This window comes from Anabrus simplex, chromosome 6 (genome assembly GCF_040414725.1).
Source record: "Anabrus simplex isolate iqAnaSimp1 chromosome 6, ASM4041472v1, whole genome shotgun sequence".
In the NCBI taxonomy this organism is placed as follows: domain Eukaryota; kingdom Metazoa; phylum Arthropoda; class Insecta; order Orthoptera; family Tettigoniidae; genus Anabrus; species Anabrus simplex.
The window spans coordinates 134,051,737-134,079,486 of NC_090270.1; the positions used below are offsets into that span (position 1 = coordinate 134,051,737).

The window sequence follows — 27,750 nt, forward strand, 5'->3', positions numbered from 1 at the left end:
GTGCGGTCAAGGGCACGCGGCTGTGAGCTTGCATCCGGGAGATAGTGGGTTCGAATCCCACTGTCGGCAGCCCTGAGGATGGTTTTCCGTGGTTTCCCATTTTCCCATTTTCACAGGCAAAAACCTTAATTAAGGCCACGGCCGCTTCCTTCCCACTCCTAGGCCTTTCCTATCCCATCGTCGCCATAAGACCTCTCTGTGTCGGTGCGACGTAAAGCAACTAGCAAAAAAAAAAAAAAAAAAAGTTTCAAACGTCATTAGAACATCACTTAACAGTTGCCTGTATTCTATAAATGAGCTGCAAAATCAGGACATGTGTTCTTTTTATTTATAGCCTATATAAATTGTAATATAATATGTTTGTGTTGTATATAGGGCATAGTATGACCTTGTGTGACAATTGTAAAGTTCTATGGATAATAATTGAAACGGGATGAATTAAACTTGATAAAGGAAATTGTTTTAATGAAGAAATATGACCGGTCTAGAAAGCCAAGGATAACGGCCGAGAGGGTTCGTCGTGCTGACCACACGACACCTCGTAATCTGCAGGCCTTTGCGCTGAGCAGCGGTCGCTTAGCAGGTCACGGCCCTTCGGGGCTGTTGCGCCACGGGGTTTGGTTTCAAAAATGAAAAATGAAAATGTGAGACTGCACGAGTGACAAATGAATCTGACAACGCTGGTCCCCCTGTGGGTGGGGGCGGTAGAATATCACCCACGGTATCCTCTGCCTGTCGTAAGAGGCGACTAAAAGGGGCCCCAGGTGCACTGAACTTTGGAGCGTGGGTTGGCAACCACGGGGCCCTTAGCTGAGTCCTGGCATTGTTTCCACTTATTTGTGCCAGGCTTCTCACTTTCATCTATCCTATCCGACCTCCCTTGGTCAACTCTTGTTCATTTCCGACCCCGACGCTATTAGGTTTGCGAGGGCTAGGGAGTCTTTCGTTTTCACGCCCTTCGTGGCCCTTGTCTTCCTTTGGCCGATATCTTCATTTTTCGAATTGTCGGATCCCTTCCATTTTTTTTCCTCTGATTAGTGTTATATAGAGGATGATTGCCTAGTTGTACTTCCTCTTAAAACAATAATCACCACCACCACCACCACCACTGACAACGCTGGCCGCCCTCCAACGTGTGTAATCGCTAGAGGCGTTGATCTTCAGCATTTTGCAGCGTTTATACAGTTGTAATTTAGTGTTGTGAAGAAACATTGCATTTCAGGTAGTTCTGATAAATTAGGTAATGCCTTTTGATAATCAAAATGTGAAATATTGTTATTGTACTAACGTCTGTATATTTACATTAAATAAATAAATAAATAAATAAATAAATAAATAAATAAATAAATAAATAAATAAATAAATAAATAAATAAATAAATGGTTCATGTTTGTGTGTTACTGTAGTCACGTCCTAGTTCGTGAACCATGGGCAACGGCAGAGTGGCCTAGTAAGTGGTCCTGATAGTCGGGATACCAGTTGCTATGGAATGCGAGTGGGCATCTCGGACATATTCTGAGTCGTGGCCCTCCTTGTGCTCAGGCGGCTAGGACTATACGATTCACTGGTGGTCCATAACCCGTTAGAGGAGAGATCCTCACTTGGACTATGTGCAAGTAGGGCAGCATCCTGCTTCATGAATTGACCGAGCTCAGAACACTTTAAACCGAGCTCGATAGCTGCAGTCGCTTAAGTGCGGCCAGTATCGAGTATTCGGGAGGTAGTAGGTTCGAACCCCACTGCCGGCAGCCCTGAAAATGGTTTTCCGTGGTTTCCCATTTTCACACCAGGCAAATGCTGGGGCTGTACCTTAATTAAGGCCACGGCCGCTTCCTTCCAACTCCTAGCCCTTTCCCGTCCCATCGTCGCCATAAGACCTATCTGTGTCGGTGCGACGTAAAGCAAAAAAAGAAAAAAAAAAAAAAAGAACACTTTAAGCAAGCCTCGGACCTATGGGAGTAATGGAGTCCCACTCCCATTTGACAGGCGAGGGACTCCTTGGAAACAACTTGGCGAACGAAATGGAATTCGATGGGGAGCTATCAATATTAATGGGGCTTTTGGAAGAAAGAAGGTAGAACTGGCTGAGTCAGCAAAGAGGATGCATCTGGATGTGCTGGGAGTAAGTGATATTCGGGTAAGGGGAGATAATGAGGAAGAGATAGGAGATTATAAAGTGTACTTGACGGGTGTTAGAAAGGGAAGGGCAGAGTCTGGGGTAGGGCTCTTTATCAGAAATACCATTGCACGCAACATAGTTTCTGTTAGGCACGTAAATGAGCGAATGATGTGGGTAGATTTGTCAGTATGAGGGATTAGGACAAGAATTGTGTCCGTGTATTCACCATGTGAGGGTGCAGATGAGGATGAAGTTGACAAGTTTTATGAAGCATTGAGTGACATCGTGGTCAGGGTCAACAGCAAGGATAGAAGAGTGCTAATGGGCGATTTCAATGCGAGAGCTGGGAATAGAACTGAAGAATACGAAAGGGTGATTGGTAAATGTGGGGAAGATATGGAAGCTAATGGGAATGGGAAGCGTTAGCTGGACTTCTGTGCTAGTATGGATTTAGCTGTTACGAATACATTCTTCAAGCATAAGGCTATTCACCGCTACACATGGGAGGCTAGGGGTACCAGATCCATAATAGACTATATCTTAACAGACTTTGAATTCAGGAAATCTGTTAGGAATGTACGAGTTTTTTGCGAATTTTTCGATGATACAGACCACTATCTGATCTGTAGTGAACTAAGTATCTCTAGGCCTAGGGTAGAGAAAGTGAAATCTGTCTGCAATCGAATAAGGGTAGAAAATCTCCAGGACGAGGAAATTAGACAGAAGTACATGGATATGATTAGTGAGAAGTTTCGAACAGTAGACAGTAAGCAGGTTCAGGATATAGAAAGTGAATGGGTGGCATAAAGGGATGCTGTAGTAGAAACAGCAAGGGAATGCCTAGGAACAACTGTGTGTAAAGATGGGAAAAGGCGAACATCTTGGTGGAATGATGAAGTGAGAGCAGCCTGTAAACGTAAAAAGAAGGCTTATCAGAAATGGCTCCAAACAAGGGCCGAGGCTGACAGGGATTGGTACGTAGATGAAAGAAACAGAGCGAAACAAATAGTTGTTGAATCCAAAAAGAAGTCATGGGAAGATTTTGGTAATAACCTGGAAAGGCTAGGTCAAGCAGCAGGGAAACCTTTCTGGACAGTAATAAAGGATCTTAGGAAGGGAGAGAAAAAGGAAATGAACAGTGTTTTGAGTCATTCAGGTGAACTCATAATAGATCCCAGGGAATCACTGGAGAGGTGGAGGGAATATTTTGAACATCTTCTCAATGTAAAAGGAAATCATCATGGTGGTGCTGTAAACAGCCAAGCCCATGGGGAAGAGGAAAATTATGTTGGTGAAATTATGCTTGAGGAAGTGGAAAGGATAGTAAATAAACTCCATTGCCATAAAGCAGCAGGAATAGATGAAATTAGACCTAAAATGGTGATGTATAGTGAGAAGGCAGGGATGAAATGGCTTCATAGAGTAGTAAAATTAGCGTGGAGTGTTGGTAAGGTACCTTCAGATTGGACAAAAGCAGTAATTGCACCTATCTATAAGCAAGGGAACAGGAAGGATTGCAACAACTATCGAGGTATCTCATTGATTAGTATACCAGGTAAAGTATTCACTGGCATCTTGGAAGGGAGGGTGCGATCAGTCGTTGAGAGGAAGTTGGATGAAAACCAGTGTGGTTTCAGACCACAGAGAGGCTGTCAGGATCAGATTTTCAGTATGCGCCAGGTAATTGAAAAATGCTACGAGAGGAATAGGCGGTTGTGTTTATGTTTCGTAGATCTAGAGAAAGCTTATGACAGGGTACCGAGGGAAAAGATGTTCGCCATACTGGGGGACTATGGAATTAAAGGTAGATTAATAAAAGCAAGAAAAGGTATTTATGTTGACAATTGGGCTTCAGTGAGAATTGATGGTAGGATGAGTTCTTGGTTCAGGGTACTTACAGGTGTTAGACAAGGCTGTAATCTTTCACCTTTGCTGTTCGTAGTTTACATGGATCATCTGCTGAAAGGTATAAAATGGCAGGGAGGGATTCAGTTAGGTGGAAATGTAGTAAGCACTTTGGCCTATGCTGACGACTTGGTCTTAATGGCAGACTGTGCCGAAAACCTGCAGTCTAATATCTTGGAACTTGAAAATAGGTGCAATGAGTATGGTATGAAAATTGGCCCCTCGAAGACTAAATTGATGTCAGTAGGTAAGAAATTCAACAGAATTGAATGTCAGATTGGTGATACAAAGCTAGAACAGGTCAATAATTTCAAGTATTTAGGTTGTGTGTTCTCCCAGGATGGTAATATAGTAAGTGAGATTGAATCAAGGTGTCGTAAAGCTAATGCAGTGAGCTCGCAGTTGCGATCAGCAGTATTCTGTAAGAAGGAAGTCAGCTCCCAGACGAAACTATCTTTACATCGGTCTGTTTTCAGACCAACTTTGCTTTATGGGAGCGAAAGCTGGGTGGACTCAGGATAGCCGAGCCGCAGGTGCAACCATATCGGATGGGTATCTGTTGAGAGACCAGACTAACGAATGGTTCATCGAAAGGGGGGTAGCAGCCTTTCGATAGTTGCAAGGGCGGCAGTCTAGATGATTGACTGATACGGCCTTGTAATAATACTCAACATGGCTTAGCTGTGTTGATACTGCTACACGGCTGAAAGCAACGGGAAACTATAGCCGTAACTAACTCCCGAGGACATGCAGCTCTCTCTGTATGAATGATGTACTGATGTTGGCTTCCTCCCGGGTAAAATATTCCGGAGGTAAACTAGTCCCCCATTCGGATCTCCGGGTGAGGACTACACGAGAGGGGGCGATCATCAGGAAGATGGATACTGACATTCTGCGAGTCGGAGCGTGGAATGTTAGAAGTTTGAATCGTTGTGGTAGGTTAGAGAACCTGAAAAGGGAGATGGATAGGCTAAAGTTAGATGTAGTTGGTATAAGTGAAGTACGTTGGCAGAAAGAACAAGATTTTTGGTCAGGCGACTACCGAATTATCAACACAAAATCAAACAGGGGAAATGCAGGAGTTGGTTTAATAATGAATAAGAAAATAGGGCAGCGGGTAAGCTACTACGACCAGCATAGTGAAATAATTATTGTTGTCAAGATAGACACCAAACCAATGCCCACCACAATAGTGCAGGTCTATATGCCTACTAGTTCATCGGATGATGAAGAAATCGAAAGAATATATGAGGAGATAGAAGATTTAATACAATATGTAAAAGGTGACGAGAATCTAATTGTGATGGGAGACTGGAATGCAGTGGTAGGCCAAGGAAGAGAAGGTAATACAGTAGGAGAATTTGGATTGGGACAAAGGAACGAAAGAGGAAGTCGGCGGGTTGAATTCTGCACTGATCATAATTTAGTCCTTGCCAATACTTGGTTCAAACATCACAAACGACGGCTGTATACGTGGACGAGACCTGGATACACCGGAAGGTATCAAATAGACTTCATTATGATTAGGCAGAGATTCAGAAACCAGGTGTTGGATTGTAAAACTTTCCCAGGAGCAGACGTGGACTCTGACCATAACTTGTTGGTCATGAAATGCCATCTGAAGTTGAAGAAATTGAAGAAAGGAAAGAATGCAAAAAGATGGGATCTAGACAAGTTGAAAGAAAAGAGTGTGAGGGATTGTTTCAAGGAACATGTTGCACAAGGACTAAATGAAAAGGCTGAAGGAAACACTATAGAGGAAGAGTGGAGAGTCATGAAGAATGAAGTCAGTAGGGCTGCTGAAGAAATGTTACGAAGGAAGAAAAGATCAACTAAGAATCAGTGGATAACTCAGGAGATACTAGACCTGATTGATGAACGACGAAAATACAAGAATGCTAGAAATGAAGAGGGCAGAAAAGAATACAGGCGATTAAAGAATCAAGTGGATAGAAAGTGAAAGGTAGCTAAGGAAGAATGGCTGAAGGAAAAGTGCAAGGATGTCGAAGGCTGTATGGTCCTGGGTAAGGTAGATGCTGCATACAGGAAAATCAAGGAAACCTTTGGAGAAAGGAAATCTAGGTGTATGAATATTAAGACCTCAGATGGAAAGCCACTTCTAGGGAAAGAAGACAAAGCAGAAAGATGGCAGGAGCATATCCAACAGTTGTATCAAGGTAAAGATGTAAATAATTTGGTTCTGGAACATGAAGAGGCTGTTGATGCTGATGAAATGGGAGACCCAATTTTGAGGTCAGAGTTTGACAGAGCTGTGAGTGACCTCAATAGGAACAAGGCACCTGGAATTGATGACATTCCCTCTGAATTACTGACTGCCTTAGGAGAAACCAGCATGGCAAGGTTATTTCATTTAGTGTGCAAGATGTATGAGACAGGAGAAGTCCCAGCCGACTTTCGGAAGAATGTTGTTATACCTATTCCCAAGAAAGCCGGTGCTGACAGGTGTGAAAACTACCGCACCATTAGTTTAGTATCTCATGCCTGCAAAATTTTAACACGTATTATTTACAAAAGAATGGAAAAACAAGTAGAAGCTGAGTTGGGAGAAGATCATTTTGGCTTCAGAAGAAATGTAGGCACACGTGAAGCAATACTGACTTTACGTCTGATCTTAGAGGATCGAATCAAGAAGGACAAGCCCACGTACATGACATTCGTAGATCTAGAAAAGGCATTCGATAATGTTGATTGGACCAAGCTATTTATGATTCTGAAGATGATAGGGATCAGATACCGAGAACGAAGAATTATCTACAATCTGTATAAAAATCAGTCTGCAGTGATAAGAATCGAGGGCTTTGAAAAAGAAGCAGCAATCCAGAAAGGAGTGAGGCAAGGCTGCAGTTTGTCCCCTCTCCTTTTCAATGTTTACATAGAACAGGCAGTAAAGGAAATCAAAGAGAAATTTGGAAATGGAATCACAGTCCAAGGAGAGGAAATCAAAACCTTGAGATTTGCCGATGATATTGTTATTTTATCTGAGACTGCAGAAGATCTCGAGAAGTTGCTGAATGGTATGGATGAAGTCTTGGGTAAGGAGTACAAGATGAAAATAAATAAGTCCAAAACAAAAGTAATGGAGTGCAGTCGAACGAAGGCAGGTGATGTAGGAAATATTAGATTAGGAAATGAAGTCTTAAAGGAAGTAGATGAATATTGTTACTTGGGTAGTAAAATAACTAACGATGGCAGAAGTAAGGAGGACATAAAATGCAGATTAGCACAAGCAAGGAAGAGCTTTCTTAAGAAAAGAAATTTGCTCACTTCAAACATTGATATCGGAATTAGAAAGATGTTTTTGAAGACTTTCGTGTGGAGCGTGGCATTGTATGGAAGTGAAACATGGACGATAACTAGCTCAGAAAGAAAGAGAATAGAAGCTTTTGAAATGTGGTGTTACAGAAGAATGCTGAAGGTGAGATGGATAGATCGAATCACGAATGAAGAGATACTGAATCGAATTGGTGAGAGGAGATCGATTTGGCTAAATTTGACGGAAAGAAGAGATAGAATGATAGGACACATCTTAAGACACCCAGGACTTGTTCAGTTGGTTTTTGAAGGAAGTGTAGGTGGTAAGAACGGTAGGGGTAGACCAAGCTATGAATATGACAAGCAGATTAGAGCAGATGTAGGATGCAATAGTTACGTAGAAATGAGAAGGTTAGCGCAGGATAGAGTGGCATGGAGAGCTGCATCAAACCAGTCTATGGACTGATGACTCAAACAACAAGTTAGAAGTAACAGACATGAAAGTAGCAAGAATGATTGTTGGTACAAACAGGTGGGAACAATGGCAGGAGGGTGCTCGGAATGAGGAGATAAAGGCTAATTTAGGAATGAACTCGGTGGATGAGGCTGTACGCATAACCCGGCTTCGGTGGTGGGGTCATGTGAGGCGAATGGAGGGGGATAGATTACCTAAGAGAATAATGGACTCTGCTATGGAGGGTAAGAGAAGTAGAGGGAGACCAAGACGACGATGGTTAGACTCGGTTTCTAACGATTTAAAGATAAGAGGTATAGAACTAAATGAGGCCACAACACTAGTTGCAGATCGAGGATTGTGGCGACGTTTAGTAAATTCTCAGAGGCTTGCAGATTGAACGCTGAAAGGCATAACAGTCTATAATGATAATGCATGTATGTATGTATGTATGTGTACATAAATAAATAAATAAATAAATAAATAAATAAATAAATAAATAAATAAATAAATAAATAAATAAATAAATAAATAAATAAATAAATAAATAAATTAATTAATTAAAATCTCACTTACATAGAGCTGATAGTAAAATAAAAATGCACGAAGTATAACTGTACATTTATTTACAACTGAAGTAAGCTAAAATAACCATAAAAGAAAAGGTCTCATAGTCGTGTCTTTGTGACACTGTTGAAGTAAATCATAGAACATACGTAAACATTTTGTTCCGTCATTCGTGTTCTATCACTTACCGTACAATTATGTTCGCTGAAATATCTTTCAGTATCTACAGTGTTGGTAGGACTTCATATACGTAGGCCATCCAAAAATTAAATTTCCCTATTGCTTTTCTTGTAAACGTATTTAGCCGGGAAATATGAGCATGCGCGACAGATCTCTGTCGTAGCAATCCTATACCGGCCGGGCAAGTCCCGCCTGGTGTCAGTAGCGCAGTAGCAGTGGCTCGAAATGGCGGATCATATTCTTTCTCCCCCATGAAGATGGTTTTTCCGTGTTTCTCATTTTCACACCAAGCAAATGCTGGGCCTGTACATTGATTAAGGCCACGGACGCTTCCTTCCCACTCCTAGCCTTTTGCTATTCCATCGCCGCCGTAAGACTTACCTGTGTCAAAAATCTTTCTCCCACCGCCTGCGAGGTTCGGTCTGTGATCAAGTTTCTGCGTAAATTGCGATGGGCCATTTGAAACAAGAGGTGTGGAATGCTCAGTGCAGGTGTTGTGCTGACCCATGGCACTGCTCGCCCACATACGGCTGGGCACTCAGCAACTGTTCTGCAGGAGTTTGGCTGGGAGGTGTTTGATCATCTACCGTGCATTTTTGATCTTGTTTCCAGTAATTTTCGTCTTTTCTTGCATCTCAAGAAATTCCTGTCCTCCTGTCAGCATTTACACACGGACGAAGAGCTGAAGACGAATGCCACGCGCGGGTTCCATTCCCAGGAGGAAGACTTCTGCGACACCGGCATGGAAAAGTTGAACCCACTATATGAGATGTGTCTCAATTCTGGTGGTGATTATGTAGAAAAATAGCTCTAATAGCTAATAAAGCTTATCATGTAACTATGTTATCCTTCTTTTAAAATTGGGAAACATAATTTCTGGGTGTCCCTCATACATACCAGGGTTGTCTGGGCAAACTCTGGATATTTGAGCTTAGCAGTTGGAGGGAGGTCCGCCTCTGTGGTGTAGTGGTTAGCGTGATTAGCTGCCACCCCCGGAGGCCCGGGTTCGATTCCCGGCTCTGCCACGAAATTTGAAAAGTGGTACGAGGGCTGGAACGGGGTCCACTCAGCCTCGGGAGGTCAACTGAGTAGAGGAGGGTTCGATTCCCACCTCAGCCATCCTGGAAGTGGTTTTCCGTGGTTTCCCACTTCTCCTCCAGGCGAATGCCGGGATGGTACCTAACTTAAGGCCACGGCCGCTTCCTTCCCTCTTCCTTGCCTATCCCTTCCAATCTTCCCATCCCTCCACAAGGCCCCTGTTCAGCATAGCAGGTGAGGCCGCCTGGGCGAGGTACTGGTCATACTCCCCAGTTGTATCCCCCGACCAAGAGTCTGAAGCTCCAGGACACTGCCCTTGAGGCGGTAGAGGTGGGATCCCTCGCTAAGTCCGAGGGAAAAACCGAACCTGGAGGGTAAACAGATGATGATGATGATGATGATGATGATGAGTTGGAGGGAGTCCAACGGTGCAGACTCTCTTTGGTTTAAGTTTTCAGAACAAACGTTTTCAAAAAATGAACAGAATTATATATTTTTAAACTAGGTTTCGTATTTAACTCGCATGTTAGTATCCATTTCGCATTTTGTCGCGTTTCCAGAATACTTTGAAACGTGATTTATAGGTAGTGTAAAAGGAAATTACAGAAGTACAAACCTATATTGAACATTTCGGTTGATTGTGAAAATTCAGTAAGCAGTGTTGCCAACTTCGCGGATTTTCCGCAAAATTTGGTGGAATTAGAAGACTGTCGGCGGAGAAATATATCATTTAGTGGACAGCGGATTTTTGGCGGAATTCTAGATTTATTATAGCGGAATTTAGTGTTTTATCCATTTTACGTTTTTTAAAATTTGTACTCCAGTCTTTCTCCAAGCTATTCCGTATTTCTTATCAGGAGCTAGAAGTTACATGGGGAAAAATTGTTATTTGGATTTGATGTTATGTGATCATGGTATCATAAATTTGTAATGCGTGGGGAAAGGGTACTTCTCTTAGCTGACGAATAACGACAGAGAATGAAACTGTGAGAGAGTAGCATTTATATTTATGCTATGAAGGAAGACCGTATAATGAACTGGCCTGTTTTGTGTGTGGCCATTGAGGTAGGGGATTCACCTAGTTTGCACCCGGCACTAAACCGCCTACAAGTTTTAGCTCGCCGGCTCGCAGGCAGAGGGTTAATCCCAGTGAAACTCACAGATCAGGTGAGTGCAGACATTTATTATTATTATTGTTATTATTATTATTATTATTATTATTATTGCTAATTTTATTGCTCATTTTATTGCTCATTATTTGAGATCGGATTTCTTGGCGGAATTTTAGCGGATTTTTAGTAGTATTTAGCGGATCTTGAAAATATAAGTTGGCAACACTGTCAGTAACCCTAGTAATCACTTACTGACGACTTGTCCCTCTTGTATGAGCAAGATTACCCGGCAGGGTGGTCATGTCGAAGTTTCTTGCGCCGATGGATAGTTTTCATTTTTAGGTGATACAAGTGATTTTTGGTGATTGATGTTTAAAATGACAAGATAACTATTATGATGGCAGTTGTTACCGTAGTTATTTCAAATACTTTATTTAAGAAGTGTGTTTTATATCGTTATTAGAACTGGTTTTCTTCTTCTTCTTCTTAATCTGTTTACCCTCCAGGTTCGGTTTTTCTCTTGGACTCAGCGAGCGATCCCACCTCTACCGCCGCAAGGGCAGTGTCCTAGAGAACGAGACTTAGGGTCGGGGGATATACCTGGGGAGGAGGACCAGTACCTCGCCCAGGCGGCCTCACCTGATATGGTGAACAGGGGCATTGTAGAGAGATGAGAAGATTGGAAGGGACAGACAAGGAAGAGGGAAGGAAGCGGTCGTGGCCTTAATTTAGGTACCATTCCTGCATTTGATTAGAGGAGAAGTGGGAAACCACGGAAAACCACTTCCAGGATGGCTGAGGTGGGAATCGGACCCACCTCTACTCAGTTGACCTCCCGAAGCTGAGTGGACCCCGTTCCAGCCCTCGTATCACTTTTCAAATTTCATGGCAGAGCCGGAAATCGAACCCGGGTCTCCGGGGGTGGCAGCTAATCACACTAACCACTACACCATAGAGGCGGACTTGTTTTATTATTACGTATCCGAATAAATGCTGTAAGATTTAGTATGCATCTATCTGGCAAATGCCTTCTGAACTGTGAAATTTCCTGTGGTGTGTTGTTGTGTGGAGTTTTGATGTAACGATATGTTTGGCTACTCTGTTGCACATTTAACCTAACTGTAGCATAAAGGGAAAACTCAGCCGCATTGTGCCTGTAATTATGCGATCTTCAGTTTGCCCGAAACTGTGCGAAAGTGCATAATTCCTGGGGTCAGCTCTGATTTCGTGTGATAATGTTATTGGTTTTACGTCCCAATAACTACATTTATGGTTCTGGGAAACACCAAGGTGCCGGATATTTTGTTCGGCTGGAGTTCTTAGCTGTCACCCCTGGAGGCGCTGGTTCGATTCCCGGCTCTGCCACGAAATTTGAAAAGTGGTTCGAGGGCTGGAACAGAGTCCACTCAGCCTCGGGGATCAACTGAGTAAAGGGGGGGGGGGGGGTTGGATTCCGACCTCAGCCAACCTCAAAGTTACTTTCCGTGGTTTCCCACTTCTCCAGTTAAATGCCGGGATAGTGCCAAACTTAAGGCTACCACCACTTCCTTCCCTCTTCCTTGTCTATCCCTTCCAATCTTTCCATCCCTACGCAAGTCCCCTGTTCTGCATAGCAGACGAGGTCGCCTGGACGAGGTACTGGCCCTTCTCCCCAGTTGTATACCGACCCAAAGTCTCACGCTCAAGGACACTGCCCTTGAGGCGGTAGAAATGGGAACCCTCGCTGAGTTCGAGGAAAAACGAATCCTGGAGGGTTAACTAAGTTAAAATAAAATAATAAAATTGAGTTCTTTACATGTCCGCCACTGTGGTGTAGTGGTTAATGTGATTAGTTGCCACCCCCGGAGACCCAAGTTCGATTCCCGGATCTGCCACGAAATTTGAAAAGTTATACGTGGGCTGGAACGGGGTCCATTCATCTTCGGGAGGTTAACTGAGTAGAGGTGGGTCCGATTTCCACCTCGGCCATCCTGGAAGTGGTTTTCCGTGGTTTCCCACTTCTCCTACAGGCAAATGCAGGGATGGTACCTAACTTAAGGCCACGGCCACTTCCTTTCAATTTTCCCATCGCCCCGCAAGGCCCCTGTTCAGCATAGCATGTGAGGCCACCTGGGCGAGGTACTGGTCATCCTTCCCAGTTGTATCCCCGACCCAGAGTCTGCAGCTACAGGACACTGCCCTTGAGGCAGGGTCGGTTTTGTCCTCGGACTCAGCGACGTATCCCACCCCACTTCCAGGATGGCTGAGGTGGGAATCGAATCCACCTCTACTCAGTTGACCTCCCGAGGCTGAGTGGACCCCGTTCCAGCCCTCATACCACTTTTCAAATTTCGTGGCAGAGCCGGGAATCGAACCCGGACCTCCGGGGGTGGCAGCTAATCACGCTAACCACTACACAAAACCACTACAGAATATCCCACTAAAAATCAACGGGCTGCTAACTCGGGACACTTGGCATGGGGCCGAGTGGCTAGACCAGTACAGCAGTATGCTCCTGAATGATGATAAAACTAACACTATGCCTGTCTACACGAATGTTGAACGTTTTCACATACGACGAGGTGGCCGAGTGGTTAAGGCGTTGGACTGCTAATCCAATGTGCTCAGCACGCGTGGGTTCGAGTCCCATCCTCGACGGTAGTTTTTACTCAAGTAGGAAAGGTTGCAAGTGGCTTTACGTCGCACCGACAAAGATAGGTCTTATGGCGACGTTGGGACAGGAAGGGCGGAGGAGTTGGAAGGAAGTGGCCGTGGCTTTAATTAAGGCACAGCCCCAGCATTTGCCTGGTGTGAAAATGGGAAACCGCGGAAAACCATCTTCAGGGCTGCCGACAGTGGGATTCGAGCCCACTATCTCCCGGATGCAATCTCACAGCCAAGCGCCGCTAACCACACGGCCAACTCGCCCGGTGATATTATAATGGTAATAATAACCATATGCATTTAAGATCCTTTCAATTCCTGTCGTTTTAAGAGACATCCAAATACCAAAAGATTTCACTGCAATTTTCTGACACAGCATTCAGCGTTCTTAGTGACAGCGTGTGGCATTTCTATAGTGTTGTGTGATTGGTAGTCTGTTTAAAATCTCTTCTAGAGTTGTTTTCATTATTTATTTATTTATTTATTTATTTATTTATTTATTTATTTATTTATTTATTTATTTATTTATTTATTTCTTAATCCGTTTACCCTCCAGAGTTTCTCTCGGACTCAGCGAGGGATCCCACCTCCACAGCCTCAAGGGCATAGTTCTGGAGCGTGAGACTTTGACTCAGGCGACCTCACCTGCTATGCTGAACAGGGGCCTTGTGGGAGGATGGGAAGATTGGAAGGGATAGACAAGGAAGAGGGAAGGAAGCGGCCGTGGCCTTAAGTTAGGTACCATCTCGGCATTTGTCCGGAGCAGAAGTGCGAAACCACGGGAAACCACTTAGAGGATGACTGAGGTGGGAATCGAACCCCCCTATATTCAGTTGACCTCCCGAGGCTGAGTGGACCCCCTTACTGCTTTCGTACCACTTTTCAAATTTCGTGGCAGAGCCGGGAATCGAACCCGGACCTACGGGGTGTCAGCTAATAACACTAACCATTATATTCACGCTGCATGAAATTGTAGTTTAGGGGAATGCCTAACACTTTCTTTCTTTCTTTCTTTCTTTCTTTCTTTCTTAATCTGTTTACCCTCCATGGTTGGTTTTTCCCTCGGACTCAGTAGTGTCCTGGAGCGTGAGACATTACGCCAGGGGATACAACTGGGGAGAATGACCAGGACCTCACCCAGGCGGCCTCACCTGCTATGTTGAACAGGGGCCTTGTGGGAGGATGGGTGATTGGAAGGGATAGACAAGGAAGAGGGAAGGAAGCGGCCGTGGCCTTAAGATAGGTACCATCCCGGCATTTGCATTGAGGAGAAGTAGGAAACCACGGAGAACCACTTCCAAGATGGCTGAGGTAGGAATCGAACCCACCTCTACTCAGTTGACCTCCCGAGGCTGAGAGGACCCCGTTCCAGCCCTCACACCACTTTTCAAATTTCGTGGCAGAGCCGGGTTAGGCAGCTGATCACACTAACCACTTCACCACAGAGGCGGACATGTTATTTAATTCTTAAATAAAATACTATGTTTGTAAATAAATAAATAAATAAATAAATAAATAAATAAATAAATAAAATAGAGGACACTGACGAATGTGTAATAAAATATTCCTGCGAACGTCTAAAACAAACGAGAAGAGATTCTCATATTAATACAGGGCAGATGATCACCTCAGCACCATTCTGACGATCAGAGACACCGACCTATACGAGAAATTTGGGAGTACTGTATACGATAATTTTAAGACTGGTACGATGTGCAGTACGATATTTTGTACGATACAGGGAAACCGTGATAATTGTAAAAAACTATTGACAAATGCGTTTTCATGGTCCGTTTTGTTTGATAACTATGATGATGCTTTGAACAAAAAACGTGATGAAGTGTAATTTCCCTTCGTAGCAATCCACGGCGATGGCACTTGTAGCCCCTGGCCCCTGCTTTCATTGACATCGCCGAAGCTTAAGGAAACTTTCCGAAGAATCTAGTTGAACCCGTGGAGGTTCTAGCTGTGGTCACATGAGCCTCCAATTACGGAATTTCCAACGCTGTAGGTGTGGGGGGGGGGGGGGGTGTAAAATAACATCCACGGTATCTGTCGTAAGAGGCGACTAAAAGGGGCCCCAGGGAGGCTGTTAACTTGAAAGCGTGGGTTGGTCATCACGGGGCACTTAGCTGAGCTCTGGCATTGCTGCCACTTACTTGTACCAGGCTCCTCACTTTCATCTATGCTGTCCGATCTCCCTTGGGCAACTCTTTTTTTCGGACTCCGACGGTATTAGAGCATTCTAGGCCTAGGGAGTCTTTCATTTTCACGCCCTTCGTGGTCGTTATCTTTCTTTGATCGATACCTTCATTCTCGGAAGTGTTGGATCCCTTCCTTTTTTTTTTTTTTTTTTAACAATTTGCTTTACGTCACTCCTACACAGATGGGTCCTATGGTAACGATGGGATAGGAAAGGGCTAGGAGTGAGAAGGGGCTGCCTGGCCGAGGCGGTAAAGGCGTGCTGGGTTCGGCCGGAAGGACATGGGTTCGAATCCTCGTCAGAAGTCGTAAAATTTAAGAAACGAGATATCCACTTCCGGAGGTGCATATGGCCCTGAGGTTCACTCAGCCTACACCAAAATGAGTACCAGGTTAATTCCTGGGGGCAAAGACGGCCGGGCGTAGAGCTAACCACTCTACCCCATCACGTGCCGAGGTTAACAATGGTGGAAGCCTTTACCTTCCACTCCTCCAAGGGCCTTCATGGCCTATAAGGAGATGACTTTGCTTTGCTTTGATAGGAATGAGAAGGAACCTACCGTGGCCTTAATTAAGACACATTTGCCTGGTGTGAAAATGAGAAACCACGGAAAGCCTGCTTCAGGTCTGCCGAGAGTGGGGCTCGACCCCATTTCCCGAATGCAAGCTGATAACTACGTGACCAAACCATGCGGCCACTTGCTCGGTCTTCCATTTCTTCCCTCTGATGAGTGTTAATAGAGGACGGTTGTACTTCCTCTTAAAACAATAATCACCACCACCACTTACGGAATTCTCTCTTCTGTGATAAATTCGGGCATTTATCATCTGGTTTTGGTGCCTCGCATAGTTCCGTTGACTGAATGCCGGTGTATCTTCGTCATTATCTTGATGGCGAGTTTAAAAGAATAAAAATGAAATGGCGTATGGCTTTTAGTGCCGGGAGTGTCCAAGGACAAGTTCGGCTCGCCAGATGCAGGTCTTTTGATTTGACTCCCGTAGGCGACCTGCGCGTCGTGATGAGGATGAAATGATGATGAAGACGACACATACACCCAGCCCCCGTGCCAGCGAAATTAACCAATTAAGGTTAAAATTTCCGACCGTGCCGGGAATCGAACTCGGGACCCCTATGACCAAAGGCCAGCACGCTAACCATTTAGCCATGCAGCCGGACAGTATTACAGTGAAACCTATTTACAACGGAACCTGCACATAGATGAAACGCGTTTTTAACGGAAATATTCCATGGTCCCATGTGATTAACATTAAAATATATACAAAAGCACCTGTGCTTAGAGGAAACTGCTCAACGCGGAAACGGAAACAGTTTCTCAGTAAACAGTATAGCATTTTATCTGTGTATTTTTAAAAATGCACGAAGAGTTGAATTGTTTACGCGTTTTTAAATATTTAAGAAGACAAAGGAGTTTGGCCATCCTAAAAGTTACAGTATAGGCTATCCAGACATAAATTATTGTCTTTAACAAATTGTAATTGTTGCGAGAAATACATCTTTCTTGAGAACATTAAAAGCGGCGAAAAAGTAACTTATTGTTGTGGTTCACTTGTATAACGATTGATGTATGTATGTTTAGTCCTCAGCCCGAAGGCTGGTTGGATCCTCAACAGTTCCGCCATCAGCTGTCATAGATGGCCTACGCATCACTGAAGAGGCGTACTAGGGAAATGAGGAGTGAGGTAGTTTCCCGTTGTTTTCCTCACCGAGCCAGAAGTTGCTATTACATATCAGTCTGCCAAGCCCACTGAAATGCAGGCACCAACTGACCCTATGAGCAATATTTTCACACCATTCATAGCAGGGTCTGGCTGCAGAAGGAATGGCATTACTAGCATCACTCATACCTCGGTCACTTTCATTTTGTCAAAGCCAAGGATAAGGCTGAGACAGGTCAATGAAAGTAAGAAAATTGCTCTAGCCCATACCAGAAGACATAGTGCACTGTAAACACTAGGTCCCACCAGCAAAGGCATAACGATTAATATAGTATGTTATTTATCGTAAGAGGTCCACAACATACCGAGTAAGTGACTGCACGGTTTGGGTCACGCAGCTATCAGCTTGCATTCGCGAAATAGTGGTTCGAGCTCCATTGTCGACAGCCCTGAAGATGGTTTTCCGTGGTTCCCCATTTTCACGTCAGGCAAATGTATCTTAATTAAGCCCACGGAGTTTCCTTTCCAATCGTAGCCCTTTCCTATGCCATCGTCGCCATAAGACCTATCTGTGTCGGTGCGACGTAGACCTAAAATGAACTGTAAAAACAAAAACAAAGGAAGAGCTCCGTAATGCAGCAAAGTGACTAGAAAACATCTGACTGCTGTGCAGAACAAATTTGGTGAGTGCAATGTACCTTATATCACGGGTGGTTGGAACGAAATTTCACGTAGCGTTAGATAGGGACCGAGCTTTAAGGTGGCAATAAAGGAGCAATGATGGCTCCAGCTAGTCCATAATGATCTGGGATAAGCAGAAGATTCTCATATAGGGCCATGGTGACACTGTGTTATTGCGGAAGTTAATATGGAGGCGAGATAACGGGAAGTGGGTGGCAGGAACCGCACGTGCTGATGAATAGTGATTAGCATCCACCATGCTGATCGGCGAGAATCTAACTGTACACGCAACTTATGGTAAGGCGATGATGAGCTGGCACCTTTATAGGGGCGGAGATGGACTCCATCATCACGTACGTGGTGAAATGCGTAACCTGGCCTGGATAATCTTATCTTTATTGGAACACTTTTCACAAACATATTTCCTCCTCGTGGAATGGGGGATGCTGCAGTTGTGCGTTGTGGTCAGAATCCGTGCCCGAGTTTCGTGAAAACATTTAACATGACGCATTACGAGTTGCGCGTAAATAGGATGAAAATGTGCTCGTAATTTCGAGAAGTGATTAGAAACACTGAAAATATAAATTGAAGCAATTTCTACTTCATACTTACTCTAAGTAGAGGTACTGTATATTCACATATAAAGTTTCAATGCTTGGGACTAGCATTCATTAAAAATGTAAATTTTCCAGAGAAACCAGTTTAAAAATTCCTATCACTTTTACAGCCATGCATTTAAAAACAATCTAAAATTCAATACGGGATAACCCTTTTTTTAAATGTGTTATATAATACGCAGCTCTGGTTATTTCCATGCTTATAATCTCTTACTGTTTGGGTCATAAAGCGTATTTAATTCTTATAATTATTCTTTTTCTTTTGGGGGGGGGGGTGATGGAGAGGATGATCGGTTCTTGATACCGTATGCATTTCTGTTTGGAATGATTTGAGAACTTCTGGATGCGGACAGTTTGGAAGCACTATAGACAAGAACCTGTCCGAAATGAGGCGCTGATATCGAGAACCAGCAAGATAAACTTGGCGTACAAAATAACCACGAACACCTGCAGCAAGAAGACGATCTCTATCAATTCAAAACTCAGACATTACCGGACAGTAATCCGTCTTGTATGCACCTGAATATCTGAAATTGACAAAAATAGGATTGGTCAAGAAGTTGGAACTGGCTAAGAGAAAGATTCTGAGGAAGATACTGGCACCCCCAAAGAACAGAGGATGGATCATACAGAAAGAAAGAAAACCAAGAATTGTACCTCAGGACGGAAAAGATCTGACACAATCCGGAAGAGGAAAGCCATGTTCTTCGGACACATCTACAGAATGGACCAGGGAAGACTGACCAACCAGGTAGTAAGATTTTTTAAACCAGGATAATTACGAAACCCCGGTCTAGAAAGCCAAGAAAAACGGCCGAGAGGATTCGTCGTGCTGACCACACGACACCTCATAATCTGCAGGCCTTCGGGCTGAGCAGCGGTCGCTTGGTAGGCCATGGCCCTTCGGGGCTGTTGCGCCATGGGGTTTGGTTTATAATTACGGTGCATTGCCATCAGGAGGTGAAGAGGGACCTGAAAGTAATGTGAATGCAAGGAACGGAAGTCAGTAACAGGGAAGTTCACAAGTCGAAACTCAAGAACACCAAGAGTTTTCAAGAAAAAGTTAGATCTGGGACCCAAACATCCCGGACGGAAGAGAGGAGGAGATTGCAGAGTGTAAGACTGTAGGAGTACTGGGTGTGGATCAAAGCCCAGAAGCAGCTGAAATCGAATTAACGTGGTCCACAGTCAGCCAAAACGAAAGAAGAATAAATAAATAAATAAATAAATAAATAAATAAATAAATAAATAAATAAATAAATAAATAAATAAATAAATAAATAAATAAATAAATACAGAATTATTCTGGACCTTTTCTGAAAAAAGAACACTATCGACCTGCTTCACCTGTGTATTAGTAACATTATGTGATTCGGTTCATTTCTTTGGTAATCTGCATTATAGGGGCCAAAGATCTCCCTTAGTCGACGCCCCGAACAAATAGAAAAAAACCCATTATAGTTAACTTTATTTTCTCAAAATTCATTGCAATCTGTATGTGTAGCCAAGCACACTGGTACCGCTAGTTAAATATGAAAAGATCACAATTTTTTGCCTAATCCGTTATAAACAGTTCTCGAGTAAATAACCGATCATGAAATGTTCAGCTGTCAACCAACTCCTGAACTCGACGTTACGGCACTGAACAGCATAGATCCTAACCAGATCATCGATTGTAAAAAGAAAAACCAAACACTATTATACTTACTACTTTCTCTGAAGCAGTCCAGTTTGCAATTGAATTTATCAATAAAATCCTTCTGAAATGCGTAACACAAAGTTGTAGTTTTACGTGACTGTTGATATCGTGATCATAACTACGGTATATCCAGTTTTACGTGGAATCCGAACTATAGGGTCATGATATTTTATTCAAAAAATGCAGTATTCATTGGTCGGGATTCAAACCACAGTCGCCTCGGCGAGCAGCCAGTGACCAAGACACTCGGCTATCACGTTTCATTATTCTGTTTGCTCACTGCCCGTGTTATAACACGATCTCTTCTGACAGCGTGCTCTGCCTAACACTGAAAATTACACATTTGGGGTTATTTAACCCTTCTACGATTTATTGACCACCAAACTTCGAATAGAAGTAAATTATTTCTTCGGCATGTTTGGACTGAGAAGGGATAAAATATAATAATTGTATGAGCCCAGCTGCCGGCCTCGTGGTGTAGGGGGTATCGTGCCTGCCTCCCATCCGGATAGAGATACTCATAAACATGCCGAATTCACTAACGTTTTGCTCCGGTAGCTAGTATACTTCCTTAGGTGATTTCCCCTCCACCACTTATTTGAATTTGGCCCTGTATTTGAATATGTCTCTGCAGTCACATACTGCAAACATGTTCATCTGAAGATGAAGACATCACTGTCCAAGTGACTGCATACTGATGAAAATCAGCGAACAAGTCAATGTTATACAAACAATTGAAACAGCACACCGTAAGTGCGTTAGGAAGAATATTTTAAGTTTTATTAATGTAATACTGAACCCTTGAACTTACCATTCCATCGTTGGTCGGCCACAGCTGCTACAGCAGAGCAATGTTGAACTCTTAAATCATGGGTCGTTGTGGGAACAAATTCGGTCACGATCTTAACCAAACGATGGGGTTCAGAAGAGAGCCTAACTACTTGAAATGAGGAGCAAATATGTGCTTACTAACTTTTATTAAATTCGAAATGGCACGACAACATTATTATTTTATATAAATCCTTGAAATTAAAAAAAAAATATAAATAATTTATTATTGTATGTTTCAAACGCAGTCACATTGCATAGCGTTGATTTATTTCTCACAATATCGAAGAGTTGCTTCGGGGAAAGTAATAAATTAGTGGACAGCGAAACTGAAAAACTGAAAAAGGAAAGACCTGAAAACCGGGCACCTATTACTCCAAACGAGAACTGAGAATTAATCCACACGATCCGTGGAAAATCTGACTTTCAACAAGTAGAACGCCTGATTTCCTCTCAATTAAGGTTATCCACCAGTCGAATACCCTTTGCGGATACGGAACACCCGCCGAATGGACCCTTAATCGAACCAAATTGACTGTCAGTTGCTTTGGGTAGGTTGCGAAATATTATGGGAAAGCATGGTGTTCACTACGAGTTAACAGCATCGTTCACGATTGAAATAAAATTCCACCATGTATTTGTCATTCATGACACCCTTAAGTGATAAGGTAATCCCGATGCTAAATGTGCATCACCCAAACAGCTGTTCGGAAGGAACCAACAACAACATGATCCGCGAGGATCTTACGTTACGTCGTTCTGAAGGAACAAAACTGCGAAATGCAGGAAACACTTATTCATCACGCATTTAGAAGAAATGCCAAACACTGAAGTTAATTAAAAAGTGGTAAATCACTTGAAAAGTATTATTATCAAACCGATTTTCAGGTTAGAAAAGGTTATATTACGCTTAATAAAATTACCAGTCCACATTGAAAAATACAACAACCTTAAGGAATTCTTTCCTTCTCAAACAATGACTACCAGTACAGATCCATATACTTATTGTTTGTCCCAGCACATTACCTACAAAGTCATCACTTAATCGAACTCAACTACGTATATAAATGAAAGAACGACAAAGATTGAAATTAAAAATAATATTACTGGCTGACGAATCGAAACCACATTCGCAACTCAAGCCTCACACTAATACATTGAGTGTCAATATGCACACTATCAAGGCGAAACGGACGTCAGAACGACAAAACAATTAAGTCCGTAAAATAAAATAAAATATCGAAGTTATTTTAACTCAACACGCATGGAGAATTACAGTAAAATATTTAATCACCCTTAGGTCGATATCCAATGTTGGGCAACCCTCATTTGCCAATAACGGTCCTATATCTTAGGGAGCACCTTCCAGCTGTTGGGAGCTGCGCACGAGTTGGCCTCATTATTACCGATCTAACCCTCTTCATATTTCGTATTTTACTGTAGATGCTACCTTCGCCCAGGTCACTTCGCAAAAAAAGAAAAAACATCTAATCTGAGACTTGAGTATGTACAGCTGACATCCCAGACCTATCGTTGGGCTTATTTAAAATCTGTACACCCTGAAACTAATCTCTATGTACACAATACCTTCCTAATTCTATCGTCGAGCGTGAACTAGGACGTCTCATCATCAGTATACTCCAACTATAACATGTAACGTCCTAAATCTATTGTCGGGCGGAAACTGGGTTGTATTATGCTTCCCCTGGCATATCAGGCGAATCAGCAATTTCAAACAAACCCTGACATTTCAATTGTAAACCTGGTCAGACTAATAACACACAACGGAACAACGTCTCTTACTATTAAACGAATGCAGGTCGGAAAATGCAGAAAGTCTCTACCTCGTTACAAAAACAACGTGAACTTGAAAATAAATATCACGTGACGAACAATCCCCCAACTCAAACACGATCTCAGCATGCGCAATGAATGTTTAGGGAAGAAATAATAATTCCCAACACACGTCTACCATTTAGTGGATGTTGTCCAAGAATAATTTTTTTGCTAGGGGCTTTACGTCGCACCGACACAGATAGGTCTTATGGCGACGATGGGATAGGAAAGGCCTAGGAGTTGGAAGGAAGCGGCCGTGGCCTTAATTAAGCTACAGACCCAGCATTTGCCTGGTGTGAAAATGGGAAACCACGGAAAACCATTTTCAGGGCTGCCGATAGTGGGATTCGAATCTACTATCTCCCGGATGCAAGCTCACAGGTCCAAGAATAATAATCATCACTACCGCATTGGAAACCCTCACATCGCCTACGGCCAATTTCAAATATTTATATCCATGACTATCCAGTGAAACGAAATTCAATAAATTTACACGGTCACACAACACCAACCGTGTATTCTAAATGCTCTTTTATCCTTGAGGTCACATTATCCTAATATTCACACTGACTTTACGTAACTAGTCACTTGACTTTTACTACCAAGATTTTTAATCTTTACTAGAATCGTTTTTCACTTGGGATCTTACTAGAAATCTACGGTGCCTCACACAGTAGCCGTCTCAATTTTCGGATTGTTAGCGGAATACGCTACAGCCTGCCACAGTACAGCCTGTCTTACAAATCCTTCCTCGGCAAACATAGCCTGTCTCAAAACTCATTCTCCTCGCCTTATCCCAGCGGTATTACTTAAAATCCAGGCTCCCTTTCACCTTCAGTATTCCTATCACTCTCATCTCCACATATATAAATTCTTCGCTCTCAATCCATTTTTCTTATATTTCCAAGACCCTTTTCACATTTCAATCCTCTTATGAAAAACAATAACCATTATAAAATACACCTCTTTATTTTACTGTTACTACAACTTTCGGACCTCGAGAATACAAGAACACACCGCGATTTTCCGTATCATCGACATACACGATGTCACAAAATTTTACTTCCCATGAATAAAACATAACTCTCTCGAATTTCACTGGAAATTTTCTAAATGCCTGCGATCCTTGTAAAACATAATTGTTAAATGCACGTTTAACATAGGAAAATTTTTATCCCGCGGTAGACATTATTATTATTATTATTATTATTATTATTATTATTATTATTATTACTATTATTATTATTATTACTTTTTATTATTAATTTCGACAAAAATTCCTGAATTCAAAATGATATTTGAAATTAAGACATTCGCCACGCCTACTTTACCATTATCGCTTTCCTAATTTTCCTCACTTTGGACAATATCTCATAGAACATTAACACCAGATTTAAACGTCGCATTTTACAGTTTCTTGACGTGAAATTTTTACAAAACTAAAATTTTCACACGCTGACCAAAATTACAACACTTTTCGCCTGATAATTACAAATATCAACCCGACACTCGTCTTGAAAAATTGGTTGGGACAAACAATTATCTAACTACAACATAATACAAAATATAGACAGACTTGCATTGACGTCATCTCCAGTATTCTGGCTACATTTTGCCAGCTGACCTCGTGCTTAGCCGCACATTGGTACAAGGAACATCATCTTCTTAAACATATCTATCTTACAAATACTGCCTTTGCACACGCTATTAAATGTAACACAAATCGCGAACTTCCTTCGTTATAATTTGTACAGCAAACCTCCTTCGTTCTGCAGTCGACTGCGACTGTCTCCCTTCTCCCCAGACTCAGCCTTCATTCACCCTAATACAACAGGTGTTCAACAGATAACGAAATCAGAACTACTCTGACTAGCTTCCCAACTCCCTTAACACTTTCCAACACACTCGAGGTGATACAATAAAATCTGCTATGTACTTTAACAGACGCCTATGCTTTCACAGTTTTGTCGGCGAAAGTTCAGAAAAATTTCTATCACCTTCCCTTTTTAACAGTTGATGTGGACCACAGCCACGAACATGTACTAAGTTATTTGTAGATCAATCTTATACAATTTTCTGCCGACGACGGACGTAAGCTTCCGCTGCTTCAGGAACCAGACCGACACTGAGAAATATGCAGAGGGGGGTTTCTTTTATAGTCTTAGGAGTGACGCTACTCACACCACTAAGCTTGATTATGTAATCTGCTAATTTCGCGTCCAATAGACCGATTTTCATGAAACTTGTTCCAGAATTCCGGACAGACTTGCGATTTATTTAGAGGTTAATCTCATAATTTTACCACACTCGCAACAGGTGAAATAAATTATTTCTGCCCGGGCGTTTCGCGGATTTTCTTCATCCATTGACCTTGGCACGTGGAGCTAGTCCACTGATCTGACGCTGATTTGTACTTAGGCTTAACTGCATTTATATTTAACCTGGGGGTTCTGTCTTCACGTAGGGTTTAAGAATAATTTAGATTATTTATTTCTGTATTTACTGTGTTGACAAAGTCTCTCGTTACGAAGAATTCCGTGAACATAAAATATTGTTGGATACTCGAAGTCCACCAAGGTGTCACGGTATTTCACGAGCTTGCCGCGGGTGAGTTCGTTCCCACGCGACAACGAGGCTCTGGAAGTGCAACATGGCTGCTCTCAAAAATAAAAGTAGCTTGTTATTTGAAATATTGAGAAAAATAAAAAATAATTTTCTCATCGTATAATTATGGGTTCAATACAAGTATATTATAGTACAATCACATTGAGCATATATAATATCAAATAAAAATGGCTTAAGTTGTCCAGCTTCAACTTACGTCAGTCTGCTGCTGTAAATGTGACAGGACGTTATAATTCCATCGCATGGAGGGAACAGGATTGCTGACAGTGTTTATAATTTAAATACGAGGGGAACTGGTTCATAACCTCCATGAATAATGGGATAGAATGACATTGCGCCTTTTCCTAAGAGGGAATTGAGCTACGTTTTTTAGATTCATTGGGGACTACATCCTTAACAGCTTTACACTTTCTGTACAGGCAGGTGCTTCAATGAGGGGTTCTGATTTTTGCACCAAATTTCCTTCTCATAATAAGTTCAATCAACATAGGGCCGTCGTCACTTTTAATAAATTGATGTCTGCGAGTTAGTTTTATTATACAGCCAACAGAAATTCAATTTAGTTTGTGTATTGATGCCTGTATTTTGCTGGAGACGCGTCTGGAAAGAGAGCAGTCATGGCTTGAATATTTGGTTCCAATGTGGTATTCGTATGGAGTTGAAGCGGTAAATTATAGAAAACCATTTCTAGAGTAGTTGAGGGTAACATTCGAACCTATTTATCTTCTGTGTTATTCTCGTGAGATCGTTTGCAAACGTTTCCAAATCTCGTATTCGGATTTAAAACCAGAATAGCTGATTAGGAATCTTAAATGATAACCTCTGATCTCAGAAGCGACATTTCCGAACTGAAATTATTAATTACGAAGTAGAAGTTTACTCACTTTAGATTAATTTTCACCGAGCTCGATAGCTTCAGTTGCGTAAGTGCGGCCAGTATCCAGTAATCGGGAGATAGTGGGTTCGAACCCCACTGTCAGCAGCCCTGAAGATGGTTTTCCGTGGTTTCCCATTTTCACACAGGCAAATGCTGGGGCTGTACCTTAATTAAGGCTACGGCTACTTCCTTTCCATTCCTAGGCCTTTCCTATCCCATCGTCGCCATAAGACATATCTGTGTCGGTGCGACGTAAAGCAAAAAAGGATTAATTTTCGTTAATAAGACTCGTCGACGAGTAATTGAATCATGGCTGAGAAATGATATAATGAATGCAGAAATTTTCTCACGGCACTGGAGTGTGTATCGTAGAAATAGGATAGGAAGGGTGGGAGGGGGAGTGTTCATTCAGGTGAAAGAAGAATTTGTAAGCTACGAAAAAGTTAAAGATGAGACACATGAAATTCTAGGTGTAAGGCTCATTTCTAAAGATAATAGGCAACTTGATATATTTGGAGTGTACAGATCGGGAAAGGGTAGCTCTGACGCGGATTCGGAATTATTCGATAGGATAGACAGCTATGTGGGAAACGACATGGAAAGAAATGTGATTGTAGCGGGAGATCTGAATTTGCCAGATGTCAATTGGGAAGGAAATGCGAACGACAGGAAGCATGACCAACAAATGGCAAATAAGTTAATATGGGAAGGACAGCTGATTCAGAAAGTGATGGAACCAACCAGAGGGAAAAATATCCTGGATGTCGTGCTGATAAAACCAGATGAGTTCTATAGGGAAACTGAAGTAATAGATGGTATTAGTGATCAGGAAGCTGTTTTTGTGGTAGTTAAAAATAAATGTGATAGAAAGGAAGGTCATAAAAGTAGGACTGTTAGGCAGTACCATATGGCTGATAAAGCAGGTATCAGGCAGTTTCTAAAAAGTAACTATGATCGGTGGAAAACGGTAAATAAAAATGTAAACAGACTCTGGGATGGGTTTAAAGAAATTGTTGAGGAATGCGAAAACAGGTTTGTACCATTAAGGGTGGTAAGGAATGGTAAAGACCCACCTTATTATAATAGAGAAATAAAGAGACTAAGAAGGAGGTGCAGACTGGAAAGAAATAGAGTTAGAAATGGCTGTGGAAGTAAGGAGAAGTTGAAGGAACTTACTAGAAAATTGAATCTAGCAAAGAAGGCAGCTAAGGATAACATGATGGCAAGCATAATTGGCAGTCATACTAATTTTATTGAAAAATGGAAGGGTATGTATAGGTATTTTAAGGCAGAAACAGGTTCCAAGAAGGACATTCCAGGAATAATTAATGAACAAGGGGAGTGTGTATGTGAGGATCTTCAAAAGGCAGAAGTATTCAGTCAGCAGTATGTAAAGATTGTTGGTTACAAGGATAAT

The 27,750-nt window shown here is 42.3% G+C and overlaps 1 non-coding gene across 1 annotated transcript; it reads left to right on the plus strand.

The window, feature by feature from the left end:
* Positions 1-13,203: 13,203 nt before the first annotated feature.
* Positions 13,204-13,285, plus strand: TRNAS-GCU (transfer RNA serine (anticodon GCU)). Its single transcript has one exon. It is a non-coding gene; the product is annotated as a tRNA-Ser (tRNA).
* The last annotated feature ends 14,465 nt before the right edge of the window (positions 13,286-27,750 follow it).